This window comes from Scatophagus argus, chromosome 1 (assembly GCF_020382885.2).
Source record: "Scatophagus argus isolate fScaArg1 chromosome 1, fScaArg1.pri, whole genome shotgun sequence".
NCBI lineage: Eukaryota > Metazoa > Chordata > Actinopteri > Scatophagidae > Scatophagus > Scatophagus argus.
Window position 1 is genome coordinate 15,230,054 of NC_058493.1, and position 13,717 is coordinate 15,243,770.

At 39.2% G+C, this 13,717-nt stretch overlaps 1 protein-coding gene across 8 annotated transcripts in view; it reads right to left on the reverse strand.

Moving 5' to 3' along the window:
• The window catches only part of furina (furin (paired basic amino acid cleaving enzyme) a), a 71,603-nt gene that overhangs the window by 50,209 nt on the left and 7,677 nt on the right, over positions 1 to 13,717 (reverse strand). The gene's annotated exons all lie outside the window — the stretch shown is intronic.

Here is a 13,717-nt window from a genome sequence, read left to right on the forward strand (position 1 = left end):
GTGTTAGTTCATTCACCCTTTTGAGTCAGACTATTTTGGCTTAAATACTGAGTTTCTGTTACTACAGGGGAATGACCAAAAGCACAGTAAGATCCCCCCCTTCATTTTTCTCCCTTTGTATGTGATGTGTCTGTGTGCAAAATAATGCATGTTTCCTGGTACCTTAAATAAAAAATTCACACCAGCCTCTGAGGTCACTGCAAGCTGGGACAACAAGAAAAATGGAGAACAGTCCCAAAATAGACGAACAAGCTGACCTGGTGCCAAAATAAGGATAATAAAAGGTTCCAGGCTGTCTTGAGTGTGTAGCAGGGGAGACAGACAGAGGGGGAGAAGGAGATTCTTTCATAAACAGCTAGTATTATAGGTCTGGAAAGCAGTGGGAGGCTGACTGTTTTCTGCGGACTAAACACTGAACCCACTTGTTGGGAAGAGCTTAACTAAGCACAGGACTCAGCTCTTTCCAACGCACCATAATTGCTGTTCTCCTGGTTTACTTTGTGTACTGGAAACTCGAGGAATGGCAGCACTAGACTCTCAGGGAAACCTGCGAGTTGGAGCTGAATTCGTCTGGACGACAGCCCTGGGAATGAGAGCAAGTCACTGAGGCTCACCAACTATAGCCACCACAGTATCCTGTCCAAGACATTGGTAACATTCCCCGAACTGAGGCAGCCTCCAGAGAAACAGATGGACACTTTTCACAAAACATCTTCAGTCTTTCCTGTGAAGATGGTTTTCCAGCATAGGAAAATCTGCTTTCTGTTACTGTACCCTGCATACTTGGAATTAACTTCAAAAAAATGACCTCCTACCACCTTCTAGCTGTCTTTGATGATTTTAGTTGTGTCTCCTTATTGTATGCCTGTACCTCAGCACCTCAGAATGAATGAGGGTCCTCCCTTAATGTGTTTTCCATGGATTTAAATCAATAAATGTCAACATGAGCTCTAGTATGTGTAGAGCATATCATGACATCATGATGTATGGCCTCCACTGCAGTGTAAATAAAGCAATAAAGCCATCTTTTCCTAACAATGGGAGCATGTTTCCACATGAATGTAAAATGGATGCATTGGAAAAAAATGTTCAGTATTGATCTATATAAACAGAGTTGGAGGTGGTATACAGGCATTAATAGACACAAAAAAAATCTACAATGCAGCCAAATGCAAAGCTATGGCTTATCACATTTCAATGGGCTGATTTTACATGTGTTCACGGGTTTGTTGGATAAAATGCATAGCAGTGGAACCCAGTTCAAATAACACTTCACAGGTGAGCGATTAGTCTGTAAATAAGTCTATTAAAAGGTAATTACTGCTCACCAATTTTGAAAATCCGTTCATATTTTATGTCACTTATTAAACTAATAAAGTGAAACTAAAAAAGAAAAGCTAACATTCGATGCTTCCACTTACCCAAATGGTGAAGATGTGTTGTTTTTATTCTCTATTATCACAACAATTAAAGTGTTTTGGCACTTTAGACTGTCAGTCTGAACAAAACATGCAATTTCAACATGTCGCCTTCAGTACTTGTCAAGGGCTAAAATAATCAGCTGTCCAACAGATTAGCTAACTGACAGAAAATTACTTTGAAAATTTGCTGTTTTCTGTTTTACATATTTGTAATGATTAATTAGATGTAAAAAAAGTAGCTTTGTCAGTAATGAAAATGATTAATTGTTATATACAATTTTAACTACATCACCCTGTCTTAATGTTAGTGAGAAGTCATTTTTTCTCAGCATAACAAAACAAAGTAACTGCACAGTGGTCCTCCCAGTAGCCACAGTCATGTATACTGTATTCCTCTCTGTATAACAAAGCCCCACAGTTAAACACCGAATGCATAAGGCATCCTGTGGCTTCAGTCAGCAAAATCATCACAAACAATAAAGAAGATGAGTTCTGTCTTCAATAGCAGGCATCCAGGGATTCAATTTCAAATATCTGATGAGGTGGGGGGAGGGGGACCGGAGCTGCAACTCATTGATGCATAGCTTACATCAGCAATAAAATATTCATGAACACTCAAACACACACACACACAGCAACAACTGATAGTGTACACAGGCCTATAAATCCCACTTCCTTTACAACATGGTTAGATGACCCAGAAAGAAATCCTGTGTTATAGAGCTGGTGTCACTCGGCTGTCAAACTCAAACTAGCCTATTTAACTTTAAACTTTAAGGACTTGCACATGAACTGCAAAACACAGAGAAACCTGACAAGGCTGTCACATCGATAAAACAGCAGATATAACATCCTTGAAGAACAAACACTCCCTTTTAAAAAAAGGATATCAGTAAGAAAGAAAATAAATAAAATAAACACTACCTCTAGCGCATTTTAGAACCATATCTGCCAAATTGGCAGGTTACCAAAACATTACTGGAAACGTTCAAAACAAATAAGTACCTACTCAGAGTGCAGCTGTGCAAGGAGAAAACAGCCTGCTGCATGATTGGAAGTGCTGAAAACCTCTGAAAATTAATTTAAGGTGCAACAAAAGCATGACAGAGACAGAGAGAGAGAGAGATAGAGGTGTTTGATATTTTCATCAGCTTCTTTGTGCCAAACAATATTTTGTTATATTTAAGTTTTTTCTTTCAAGCCAGACTAATTGTTCATTGTTTATATTTTACACTTTATTATGGCTGTTTTTTTCTATATTTATAGTGCTGTTTTTTTTAATATTTATAGTTTTGGGGCTTATACTGGGACCAGGGAAACCAATGTCATTCCACCTCATGTTTCTAACGACTGTGAAATGACAATAAAACTCTGTGAATCCTTTAGTCCTTGAATCCTTAATCGTGTGAATAAAAGAAACTGTTTCGGCATGTTCAACAGAGCTCAGCTTCTCAAACAGAAACTAGTTTTTCCACCTCAGGCAGTCCAACACCAACTTTATAAGTGATAATGACACCTGATCTGAAACCTAAATCCAGCATCTCTGCTACACTGCAGCACAGCCAAACAGCTCAAAACTGCAGATCCATTACAACTTAGCAGGACTCCTGTTACAAAGAAAAAGAAGAGAGAGGAAAAAAAAAATCACTTGCAGCCACCATTTAAAAAAAAAAAAAAAAAGCTCCACCCAAATGCAGCATTCCTCCCACACTGCTGCCTCCATTAGGATAGTTACAGGCCTTTAAACGTTCACCTCATTGTTTTCATACAAAGGCTTATCAGATCTAAGCCCTTACCCCTTTCAAACTGCACCACAAACGACTGCTCCGCTTTCTGGGGCAGCTTGTGTGTGTGTGTGTGTGTGTGTGTGTGTGTGCGAGTGTGTGGTCAACAGGAGGGAGGCATGGTTACACAGGAGTGTCCTGTCCTAATTATGTGCTCCATGACATAAGATACAAGCCAAAGCACAACTACTTCCACATACAGATCAGTAATCTCCAACAACTAACAGTGCTGAACAATGTGGTCCGCTTTAGCCACCCGCAGCTGTTTTTTAACAGAGGAGCAGCTATTAGATGTGAAGTGCCACACATGAAATTAATCATTTCGTGAGGGACCATGAAGGGTGAATGCATTAAGCTACATGAATTCTGTCAGCAAGGATGCTGGTTTTCCTGTTTCTTTAACCTTGTGTTGTTGTTTTCTTGTTTTTTTTTGTTTTTTTTTTTTTTACTGTATGGCAACCTAACAAAGGATATTAAAATTTTTTATTTGGTAAAAGCCGTTCGACAATTTTACACGCTTTTCCTAGCTTTTTTGGCATTTTGCCTTTGTTGAACTGATGAACAAAAGCAAAATAACAGGAAACAGGAGAGGGGTTTGGGTGGTAAAACAAAGGTCCCTGTCCAGAAGTGAACCAGGGACACTGCAGTTACACATCCACAAACCACCAAGTCACGAAGACAATTGATATATATGTGGGATACTTCGGATTATACTTAGGAAGTAGAAATATTTAAAACCTATTGTTGTAAAGAAAAGATCTTGATTCTGAAAAAAATCATCTTTAGGTAGCAAACAAGTGAAGCAACTCTAAAAAGAGAGCTTAAAGAAGTTCCCTTCTGAAATGCTCATACCTTCGCAACTAACAACTTTTTCATTCCGCTTAATCTTATTTTATTATTCGGGTCTATGAAATGTCAAAAACTGTTCAGAGTGACATATGACAAAGAACAACAGCAATTTTGAGAGGCTGGAGTCACATCATGCTTTTAATTCTCAGTGCATTCAATTATTTTTTTGGCAAATTGTTTCAGTTCTATTAAGCTTGTTTGCGACAAAAACTTTATCAACACATCTTTATCAGTAGAGAACACTTCCCCTGCAGGTTTAAGCATGATGTATATTACTTTTAACATGCAGATTCTTTACCCACAAAAGGCTGTTTTAAGTGTTCAATCTTTGTCAGAAAAATAGAGCCAAAATACACTGATGAAAAGTTGTACCCTGCTGCTATTGTTTCTGCTATTATTAATGCATATGAACATAACAGAAAAGTAGGTTTTTCCATTTCAGTACTGACATTCTTCAAATACCTCAACTACCTCCGAGTGTGTGCGTGTAGGTACATGTGAGCATGCTCATTTTTAAAAGCTGAGAGAGAGGTGCCTGTCCATGTATTTTCATGTCCCCTCAGCACATCTGGCTCTTGTTATAGCCCCTGTGACCTGTGTGTGGTTCTGCTCCATCCCAGCCCCCATCGCTCCACTGTGGGAGAGCAGAGTAATGATTGTGCGCCGCTGCAGTTCCCAGGACCCCTGGCAATATGGCTGTTCACTCCCTTTGCTCTAGGCTGGAGATGGCCTCCTGCTGACCAGTTTGTTTTGTTTTGGGGTTTTTTTCCCCCATCTTCATCTTCAGAATGATGTTTTGCTTTAAGGAGAATAAGTGAAGCCAGTGGTGGCTTCATCCAGACGTTTATGTCATCCTCAGGATACGGCTCCAGAAACATTCATGGAGTCATGCCCTTCTTTTGTCCTCTCAGCATGTCAGCCTGTAGCACCATCACTGTGGGTCACAACTCAGGCAGTTTCTAAACAAGATAGCAATTACTGGTTTGACCTGATGAGGTGCCCTTTTGATTAATAACCTAATCTAAAAAGATAAAAACAAAATGGTATCAGCTATAATGAAAGTGCTGACAAGCAGAGCTGAGAGAACAAATCTCTCTTTTAGTGAAGGGTGTTTCAGGCTATCAGCAGCAGATAGTGTTTTCCAAACTTTTGGGGATGAGACAAAATTACCAATGGAGAAATACAATGACTATACATATAGCAACTTGCAGTGCAATTATGACGTTCACAAACATGTCACTGCATTAATGAAGACTACAAACGTCTACTGGCAGAAAATAACTAAAGGTTTTTTTTGTTTTTGTTTTTTTTAATACAAAATGCATCATACTTGGACCTAATTTAGGACAGACTGCAGTTTACTTCCCCTTCACGTCATGATATAACACATAACAACAACACACCTAAAGGTGTCGCAGATGAACTTAAAATAATTCTCTGGTTGCTCAACTTGTTTTGCAGCTGTAAGAAAAGTGTAGGTGTGATTCTGTGACTCCATGAAGCCACTGCTGACAGCCAATAATGACGTACTGAAGTTTACTGCTCAGTACACATTTCTCTCTCTCTCATTACAAAGCTTCAAGGTTTGAGAATACAACTTGCAGAGACAATTTGCAACAAGATGAATCACATTCTTTTTGCAATCACCTTTGTGACTGTAACCTGTGTTCTTCAAAATATGGACACTTACATTTTTGATGATGTAAGTTTTAATACACGGTAATCTGTGCCATTATTATGCAGTGGTAAAGGTTTAGGATTTAATTTCAGGTATACTGGCTCCAAAGTCCTTTGTCTCAACAAAGAAGTCCCCAGCAGAGCAAATGGGTTAAGTCAGTCTCTGCTCATTAAATTACAAAGAAGAGTAGCTGAGGTGAAGTGAGATCTATGTCTGCTTAGAAAGGGAGGTTACAGAGTGCGGAATAAAAGGAGGCTCTCTCATTGACAGCAGCATAAGGACCAAAGGCACTGCAGAGATACACCACTCTGCTGCTGATCAACCATACAGCGATGAGAAACGATACATTCTTCTCTGGATGAAAAGTCCAGCCTCCTTAATGGGCTCATACCAAACAAGGGATCACATCCAACAGTTCTGACTGTGAACTGCGTTAGCGGCGCCATCATTACTGCACTTCAAAGCAGCACCATCTCTAAAGGGACATGCTACGCTGCACAGTCCGTAAGAGCTATCAGCTCTCATTGGCTAAAGTAGGCCGGAGTGGTGCGTTAAAGATTAATGAGGATATTGCACAAGTAAACCAGCTTACAAAACATGTTTAAGCATAATCAAATATTTAGAGGTGGCAATCTATATAGCTGGTGTGTTTGAGCCACATGTTTGACTCAAGGGCCCTGGAATTGTCCTCAGGGTATAGTAACATATCATGGATGAACACAAATACTGATGCTGCTTCAATAGTTGGTTCTCTGTGCATCATACAGTATATGATTAAAAAGAGCAAATGGAGAGAGCAAAATCAGCAAACAATGCAAATCGAAAATGTTCTTAGTCTTGCTCTGGTTTTATCAAAAAAAGGAAGTGTTGATTGTATAGAGATGAAAAGGAATTCATCATATTCTTGATGATTAAGTGATGTTTGCTCCAAAGGCTGACTTTAAATTATTTCACCATATCTCTCAGACATATTAAATGGGCTGTGCTTCCCTACATTAAAACTCCTTTTGTGTTTACATTTGACTATCATAAAAAACCTCTTTTCCCTCAGCTTCAGGGCATAACATACTGCAAATATTAGCTGATATAAATGAGCAATAACCTTCAATATTAATTAATTCCTGAAAGGCTATTTCCATTTTTCATGTGGGCGTGTTTACTGACACAGCTGCATTTTCGTCAAAGAAACCTTATTAGTCATCTCAATGCAGCTGCTCAAGAATGGAGAAAAACACTAGTAATTGACATTTTTCTGACATTTGAAAAGTTAATTTCACAATTTGCCATAAAGCAGGAAACACTAGAGGCATGGATGTAATCCTGATAGGGCTTTGAAAAGGTGCTGATATATGTGGTTCCTGACAGACAACTTGTCTTTGGTGGCAAAGCAGCATAAAAAAGAGGAAGCACCTGTGTGGGATTGTACAAATCATGCAGAGAAGCTCCTTTCAGCACTCAGCAGGCAGCTTCTTCTCCCATCATCTCCGGGCAATCACATCCTCTAAGAAGACTTTCTAGCAAATTTCACCAACCCCTCCCCTTTCACCACAGTTAATTGCTTCACTTTTCCAGAGTCTAATTATGGACTCTATACCATCGTCCTCTCATTTCTAGTGTTTTCCAATTCATCCTGCTTGTAACTTGCAATGAAGCTTCCACTGAGAGATGGATCAGAAACAATTTAGCCCTTATCAGGCAGCACAGGACCAACAGTTTAGCACAACTTCCAAATTGAGGTAATGTAGTTTACACAAATGTACCACCAAGCAGTTTGGCTAAGAAAAAGGCAGAACGAGACCTTCCAGTTTTTGTAGGATGAAATAAAAACGTAACAATTTCATAACAACGGGAGAATGGAGATGATAACACCTGTGTTTGTAATATACATGATGTGATTATTCCAGTATCAATACTTTTAAAACAAGCCACCAAAATAGCTAAAACCCTCACAAAATAGCACTTTCAAAAACTCAAAAAGAAAATGGTTTCAAGCCAAAAATACTGTGTGACACACGGAGGAATACAAAAAAAACAGCCATAAGTCAATATGTACAATATGTACTCCTGCTTCATGGTTAATACTAGATATTTCAATAACATAATATATTGCAGCTTGAAATGAAATTTTTTTTTTCCAACCTTTGAGAGGATGCACAGCAGCATTTTGACTGTGGTAGTGAAAAGAATGATGAATCTGTCACCTTGATGTGCTTTTCAAAGTTTTCTCCAGTGTAAATGTGGTGTTAAAGCTTGAAACTTTCGGTACATGCTAATTATGCCACATTATGTCAATATTAAGGCATTTGGTAAAAGATACCGTAGTATCTGATACTGCGAGGCCCTGTGGGAAGTTTTCATTTAAAGAACCCCGCAAAAAAACACAAAGGAAAACCAACCAAATGTGGAAGGAAAAGATTAGAAGCTCATTCCCCAGCCATATCTTTTGAGCTACTCGGAAAATTGAGGGCTAGATTAAAGGTGAAGTTCTTACACAGGCTGCCTTTAAGTGCAGCGCTATGTCACGAGTTACAGATAGGAGAGTGTCATTTCATTACTTCATCAGAAGTACTGATAATATCCATCTCTTCTGCTCCTTCTTTAATCTTGTGCTGAACAGAATATTAATAATCTTCATAACCAGCTCAGGAAGGAGGGGAGAAATCAGCACATTAGATAGCAAACAAAGAGGCTATGGAGTACAGTGAGGGCACAGTACAGCAAACACAATCCTCCCCCCTCACATTTGATGAAGGCACATGGCTTTCAAATTGAGCAGTCGTGCGAACACAACGGTTTTTATCCAACACCAGCTACAGAAACCACTGTTCATAAGAAAGGAAGTGACACGCTTCTGAGAAATGTTTTGCTTTGAAGTGAAAAGCGGGAGTAGATGAGTTATCTATTTATCAGCATTTTCTTCAGGAAGAGGAAGCAGGAAACAAAAAGACCATATTGTAAATGGTACCATTGACACTCCTTATGCAACACTTCCATGTGATGCAAGGTCTGTGCATGTAGACTCAGTACATTGCTAGACTAGGTAGGGTAAAGGCAGAAAGTTGTCGAGCAACACTGCAAAAAGCAAGTCCAACACTGAGACTGCTGGGCCTCGTCATCAGTGAAAGAGCGTTCATGAGCTGCACACAAGATGGAAAAGATGGTGAGAACTTGAGACTGAAAGGCACAATGTTTCAAAACACGAATGACCTAAAAACATAAAAAGAAATCTATCTAGCAGTCTCACCAGCAGTCAAGCTTAACAGTTCAAATAAACGGGTGCTTTTTCTTGTAGCAGTGACCACAATAAATACAGTTTAAAATTCGAAGCCTTTGATCTTGTGCTGATTCCATTAACAGATTACACTGTAATGATTCTTATTCTTTATTTAACTGGAGACAGTCCTTCTTATCAAACCACTTCTTTCTACTAACGGCAATCACCCTAATCCCATTTCACTATTTATTTAAATACCGGCGTAATGGAGGTGCAATTGCATCAGACAGAGCACAAAAAAAAAAACCAGTTCCTCTTGAAAAACTGCAGTGCAAGTCTGATGATGTGGGCAAAAGAAGGTCTTTAAAATGTAAAATAACCATCCAGAGATGCAAGTTGGCAGTTAATACCCATTTACCAGGGCGTGAGTCAGCCGTTTCTTAATTTTATTACTTTAACTTAGTTTTAATTATTCCCCTTATTCTGAAATGGCCCTTTAATCTAGAAGCAGAGTCAAAGTGAGAGGTGTAATCCATTTGCACACCACTTGGTCACGGCAACCTTTTACTTTTAAAACTGATAGTCCACTTCATCCCAGGTACATTAATATTAATATTCCTTACTGTCATCAAGGCCTGCAGCTCTTTTAACAATGATAAGGTGATGAGGACAAAAAGGGAGGCACGTCAAAGCCATATGACAACTAAAGGAATAGGGCAAAGAGGGAGTATAACAATTTACACGATTTGCTGTCAGATAATGTTGTCTCTAAGTTTCCTCACTGAAAAACGACCAGCCCCACCATCAGACTGGCTCTCTCGCCTTGACTGATTAGCAGTGACAGAGGAAGGAATAGGCATCGAGGGACTTTTGGCCTCCAACGCAGCAGCAGTATCAGCAAAGACCGACAGATGCATCACATCAGCCAGTCATCTATGCTCACAATCTTAGAAACATTATGGAGAAAAAAAACACAAAGAAAATAAATTAGAAGACCATTTTCAGCAAATCCAATTGAGCACTCCAAACCTCCAGGCAGGCACAAGTTCTGCTACGCAAAAGATCAGGAGAAACCACACTATATGGCTGAATATCACTGTTCTCCTAAGATGAACAGCCAGATACTTCTGATTTAACACACTGAACTAAAGAAAAAGGTTCCTGAGGTCAGACACCAGGCGGCCACAGATAACATCCAACAGCACCCAAAGGATGACAGTCGTTCGGATCACTGGGTAAGTATATCTCATTCACCCACTAGTTCTTACTATTTATTCATATTTTAAATTATTTCTGTCATCTTAGAATTGCATGTTGGCTGTCTTTTGTTCGTTTTAGAGATTGAACATCTGGCACTTGTTCAGATGTAGCACTTGTTGTAAGATCTTTGTATATTTAATAACAATAAAGGCTGTCTATCTAAGGAATGGGTCACAACCAATAGGTTATCTTAATATATTAAGAGATGAGCTCCGAGCAGCATGTTCATCCATCCAGCTTTCAGTAACATCATTATCCACAAAAACAAAACAGGACCTCCAGTCAGAATAACCTTCAAATTTTCAAGAGTAATTTAATTTCAATCTTTTTAGGTTTTCCTCCAAGCTTTTTCGAATAAAAATGTGATGGTTTATTGTTATTCCTTGGTTAAGCTTATAGTCCAGTGATTATCTTGGTGTTTTAGACTGATGGACTGAATAAATAAAGGAATAAGTCAAAAACAATCCTCAGATTAAATCCATAAGGTAAATACTCATTATACAGCAGTGAAATCTGCAGTTTAAACGAGCATCAAAAGAGTTAAATTATCTCATCGATAAGCAAAATCATGTCAATAAATTAAGAGTTAATCAAGTGCTGCTAGCTGCAACATATAACGCAGCACAAGTACAGTAAAAACTGTATGGTTCTTAATTATTGTATTAACAAAAATGTGTTTACACAGAGACCATCATGACAACATGCTCCATGTATCATGATGGAGAAACATGGTTGAAGTACAGGGTGTATGGATGGGAGGGTACACAGAGGACGAAAACAACCATCATCGGTGCTGTAAAACCTGCCCAGCTGCAGTCTTTGATCCTCCCCTCAAGCTCTCCGACACCTGCACACACCAGCCCCACACCTCCGACTCGCCACGCCTGGCCACACAGAGCTAACAAAGCAACTCTCGCTCTCCTCATAAGCTGTAGGCAATTAGAAAAAAAACAGACTTTACAGGTTTGTTTGTTCCCAGCTCTAAAGTAATGGCTTCATTTTAATCAGTGAGCAGTGACATACTGGCATGCAGTCGGGGCAGTCTTCACTTATGGTTATACCTCAGCTTTCAAAGTTAATGAACAGAAAGAATGCATCGATAACATGCCGAGGACTTCCCAGACGTGACTGTTCCATGTCATTTACTCCAAGGTTTATCAAGGCAATGTAACGTTGTCAGCTCTCAGAGAGGAAACCGTCTGAAGCCAGCCTCTAAAGCAGTCAACCTCGGGGCTGCAACTGCCGTAATTACTTTCATTCTTGGTTACTCTGTCAGTGAATCAATGAAACACCTGGTCTATAAAATGTCAGAAAATGGTTAAACAAAATGCTCATCAGAGTTTCCCAAATCAGTATCTTCATCTTATTACCAACAGTATAAAATGATGAACAAAAACATTCATTATTCAGGGGTAAGAATGAGGACACCGCAAAATATGCACATTTGAGAAGCTGGAACCAGAAAAGTTTGGATTAATCAGTTATCAGAACTGATCGTTGCAGCTCTAAAGTCAACTCGTGTAGCACAGAGCCCAGGGCAGCAGAACAGGGTGATCTCGATCATTTATCTAAACTGATGTACTTTGTTCATTACACTACTTTTCATGGCAACACCACAGGAGCTAACTCAAGTAGAGGAATAACTTGCACATGCACAAAATGGTTCCTCTCTTTTCAATGAATAGCTATCTGTCTCACGAATGTGTGTTTGATACTTTAAACTGTTTGTTTGTTTTTTATTTATTTTTAATTTCATGCCAGCAGCCCAACATGTGCACATTAGGCCACTGGTAAATGATTGGACGCCTTAGCAGCACAAAATGATGTCTATGAACACATACTGGGTCAGGTCAAGCTTTTTTTGGGCTTCATCTCTTGAGTGATGTGGTGGGTCGCAACTGAGTCATTTTAACCCACTTTTTTCTGCAGCACAAAAATGTCTGCCAGATCAGGGCTCTGGCTTTTGAAACGGGTTTAATAAGAAGAATACCTGCTCAGAATAAAAACCTTTAACATCTGTTTTTACTTGAGTCCATGTTTCAGATTTGAGCGAGCTCAAGGCTTCACTGACATTTATCCAGCTGACTTTATTAAGCCTGTTTCATTAGACTGGCTCCTTCTTTATTTTTCTTACATCTTAGATGCTGTGTCAACACTAGCTCATCAAAACAACTCTGGTCAGACAAAACAGTTCATTTTCCCTCCCTCAAAGTATCATAAAAAGATTTTAAGAAAGTTGCTGGGATCAGCCAAACCACACAGCTCCTCATCTCCAGGACACAGTTGTAGAAGTACAGGGGGTGTAATTGCTTTGTCTGGATTCCTTGCCCTCCACGGGCAATACATAGTTTTCAGGATTTAAGTGAGTAGGATTACTCATTAGTCTGCGTGCTGTGATTCAGAGCACAAATAACATTCCTGGTCATGACCATTAAGAACATATGGTGCAAAGCAGAAGTCTGTTCCCAGGAAAAGCGGTGAGACTATGGAGTTACACGACTACATGAAGAGCCGCTTGCTGTTCTTCTATCAGTCTTTCTTTTTCACTTTATGAACAAGTGCAAAAGTACATTTATCATGATCATCACTATCGACAAACTCCTATGTTATGCTTTGTACACACACTTCATTTGGGGCAGTGTCACAACCACTGTAATTAAAGGTCTAAAAGGTCTGTTGTGCAGTCTGCAAATTACAGCTCTACTGTTTAAATGTGTTGGGAGGAAAAGATCATCCTAAAATGTTGCTTAACGTCAGTAGTTGATAACTGATCATCACTGAGAACTTCTGCAAGGTTTCCCATCTGCCCAGAAAGATTAGGCCAACTGAACAGGAGATTCAGATACACACACGTACATTTAAAGAGTTTGTGGTTGAAAGAAGAAACGTTAAGTAGAAGAAAAAAAAGTACCTCAAACACCAAAACAGATATTCATTCCCCAAAATGTGTTGGTAAGATGCCAAAAAAGCACTCTTATTATAGTATGGAACCGCTCATATCAGGATAAGTGACTGCTGGACACTTAAGCACAATAAGATTGGGATTATGAGTAGTACACAAGTTTCTACATGGCTAACAAAGAACATCAAGATTCTTTTGAAGACTAAACTAATTCAAAGAGGTCTTAGTTTGTTTTTTTTTCCAGGAGAGGATGTGATGAGGTTAAATGATAACCTAGCTAATTACTTTGCACTGGGGCCAAACAGGAAGTCAAAAAAAGGGATGTCACCAAAGAACACAGGAAATGTTTATCCGTATACCAACGCCCACCTACTGTGCCTGGAAAGATGAAAGCTGGTAGCGGCAACTAGCTGAAAACTTGTTTTAGATCAATCCAACTTCTGTTTTACACTCTTTTTTATTTCAGTCCCAACTCCACACAAAAGATGGTTACTGTGGAACTTTCTGTAGAGATTTCAGAAGGATGCTAAAGAATGGACTAGTAGTCGTTGTCAGTCAAGAGAGAAAATAACATTGTGTGGTGTTGCATGTGTTTGGGAATTTTATTAT